We start from the raw sequence: 3,294 nt of genomic DNA, 5'->3' as shown, positions 1-3,294 counted from the left end.
TACGCCTCTGCTGCCGCGCCGCATGCTGGCGGAACTTGACCATGAGGGCAACGGTCAGGAGGGCATCAGCCGCGCGTTCCCTGGAGGAAACGCAAACCTGTTTGATATTCAACACTGATGCCGTCGACACTAACACTCACTGATCCAGAGAGACACTGCAGCAAAATAATTCATCACATGTCATGCCTAAAAATAAAATATTGCTGAAATATTACTGGTGTAAATTACAATTGTACTGTAAAATAGAAAAATTATATTTGATAATTACTGTCGTCAAATAAGATGATCAATCTATTAATTTTTGTTTAACTCTATTTTATATAAAGAGAAAAAAAATCAATTATCAAATAATATTATCAAACAATATAATAATAATAATGATTATTATTATTATTACTGTATAAAAGAAGGCTGAAATATTACTGTTGTAAATTATAATTGTACTGTAAACTAAAAATGAATATTTGAAAATAACTGTCTTGTCAAATAATATTATCAAACTATATAATTATTGTTTAACTTTATTATAAAAAAAGAGAATGCCGGAATATATTTTACTCTAAAATATCAAATAGCAAATCACACAATATAATAATAATACTGATAGCAATAATTTTTAACTAATAAAAATATTTAAATATAATACTTTTGTAAATTACAATTGTGCTGTAAAATAAAAAATAAAAAAATGAGTTTTTTCTATTTCATAAAAAAAATTGTATTTTATTATTTTCAGTCTAATAATATTTTAAACTAAATATTTTAACTATAAAAAGACTGATTTACAGTACAAATGACAAAATATCAAATAAAAAAAATCCAATAATATTACCAAACAGTGTAATAAAGTTATAATTATTATTTTAACTCCAATTTGAAATATGTTGCTGTTGTAAATTAACATTTTAATATGAAATAACATTTGATCATGATAATGTGATCAAATATGAAATATGATCTCAAAGCAATCAAACTTACGACACAGTAAAAGTCATTCTGAACTTTTTATTGAATGTTGTTTATGCCTTAAACACATCTTGCTCTAAAAAGCATCATCTGTAATGTTTTTGGGTGAATTATTCCTGTAATGAATATTCGCGTCTGAATTTCGCAGGAATGCTTTAATTAATGAAGAACACAAAAAAAAAAAAAAAATCAAACAATCAAAATAATTGGACCTTGCTCTGTTTGGGAAGATGAGCATTTTAAAGTGTTCAAATGAAACCTCTCCGGACGTCCGCCGGTCGACTTCCTCCCGGCCTCAGGCTCCGTCGGCCAATGGGAACGCCCAATCCTGGCAGATGACCCGGGAGCGGGCCAATGGGGTCGAAGCGTGGGCGGGGCAGGATGACGGGCGCCTGGTCGTAATCTCCGCCGATGATGCCGGGAGGATAGAGAGGAAAAGGAAGTGGAGAGGACGGGACGGGGTTGAGCGGGAAAATCGGAGGCACGTGAGGCGGGAAAAAGCGGCATCTGCCCCGGCGCTCATTCTCCTTCCTCTGCTTATACTTCTTTTTGTAAAGCTGAGGACAAAAAAAATAAGTAATACAATTACAAATATAATATTCAATTTAGTTTGGCAATAACCTGAAATTCATTTAGTTATCAAAAATTATTAGCATTTTATAATGGTGTTTTGTCTATTTTTTCATCAATAATAAAAATTTTAATATAATTAATTAACATTAATTTATTAATTTAAAATTCATATATTTCATATGCTATTTTTATAAATGGTTACATTATAAAATCACTGATTATTATCTATTTATCTGTGTGTTTATTTCATTTTAAATAAATTAGAATAGTGGGAGAAAAACAAACAAACAAATTTCAATGATAATTTTATAATATATATATATATATATATATATATATATATATATATATATATATAAATACAATTATTAATAATTTCAGATTGTATAGAAAAAATAAATAAATTGCTAAATTGAATATTGTCATAAATTTGTTGCATTTTATTTAATAATTGCTAAATTTTTACTCTATCAACATGATCATATTTTTTGGTATTATCAGTTTCATTTAAATAAAGTAATAAACATTAATTTATTTTACAGTACAGTACAACAGTTTATAATTTTCTTTATAATTATTTCAAACTACTACTAATTATTATTATAAATAAATGGTTTGAAATTATTTAATAATATTATAATTCTTATCTTGAAGTATAACTGTAATTGACAACAGTAATAATAGTAGATAAATTAATAACATTGCTAATTATCATTGTTTAGATAATTATTATTATCAAATATACATTAATTGTAAGTTTTCCATTCTAAAATGGAATATAATGACAGATTCTCAGCTATTTTTGTGAGAAATCAATTATAAAAAACAGATACATCAAATGCAATTATTAATCATTTTATATTAAAAAATATTTTAAAAAAATCAATTGTTAAATCAAATACTGAATTGCCATTAATTTCTTCAATTTGGTTACTTTAATAAATGTTTCTGATTAAAAAAATTGCAGATTCTTATATTAAAACGATCCTAATTAATTCTCAGTTTTTTAATGTTTATAGAGTTCCAGCAATGACCATTATAGGGTTTGTTTTATAAACATGAATCAGAGCTGTGTTTGGCTCACCTCCTTCCAGTCAGTGTCTCGGTGTTGATTTCCTGCAGGAAGACACACTGCAAGACAACACAACACTCACATTACTGACACTTCAGCAGCACACACTGTCTGGTTTGTGTGTGTGTGTGTCTGTGTATGTTTTTATGTGTGTCTGTGAGTGTGTGTGTGTGTGTGTGTGTGTCTGTTTATTTGTGTGTGTGTGTGTGTCTGTGTCTGTGCGTGAGTGTGTGTGTGCGAGTGTGTCTGTGTATGTGTATGTGTCTGTTATTATGTGTGTCTGTGAGTGTGTGTGTCTGTGTGTGTGTGTGTGTCTGTGTGCGTGTGTGTGTGTGTGTGTGTGTATGTGTGTGTGTATGTGTATGTCTGTGAGGTGTGTGGGTGTGTGTGTCTGGAGTGTGTGCGTGTGTGTGGGTGTATGTGTGTGTGAATGTGTGTGTCTGTGAGTGTGTGTGTGTGTGTGTGTGTCTGTCTGTGCGTGAGTGTCTGTGAGTGTGTGTGTCTGTGTGTGTGTGTGTGTCTGTGTGCGTGTGTGTGTGTGTGTATGTTTGTGTGTGTATGTGTGTGTCTGTGAGTGTGTGTGTGTGTGTGTGTCTGTGAGTGTGTGCGTGAGTGAGTGAGTGTGTGTGTGTGTGTGTGTGTGTGTGTGTGTGTCTGTGAGTGTGTGCGTGAGGTGTCTGTAC

The 3,294-nt window shown here is 31.1% G+C and overlaps 1 long non-coding RNA gene across 1 annotated transcript; it reads right to left on the bottom strand.

Moving 5' to 3' along the window:
* Nucleotides 1–991: 991 nt before the first annotated feature.
* LOC122142994 lies at nt 992–2,787 on the bottom strand. The gene is made up of 2 exons (XR_006158910.1): nt 2,624–2,787; nt 992–1,523 (listed from the first exon to the last, which is right to left on the bottom strand). It is a non-coding gene; the product is annotated as an uncharacterized LOC122142994 (long non-coding RNA).
* Between the last annotated feature and the right edge of the window lie 507 nt (nt 2,788–3,294).

The sequence above is a fragment of the Cyprinus carpio genome, unplaced genomic scaffold (genome assembly GCF_018340385.1).
Source record: "Cyprinus carpio isolate SPL01 unplaced genomic scaffold, ASM1834038v1 S000000545, whole genome shotgun sequence".
Classification (NCBI taxonomy): Eukaryota; Metazoa; Chordata; class Actinopteri; order Cypriniformes; family Cyprinidae; genus Cyprinus; species Cyprinus carpio.
Note: the sequence above shows the minus strand (reverse complement) of the source record. Positions and strands in the feature narration are given on the sequence as shown.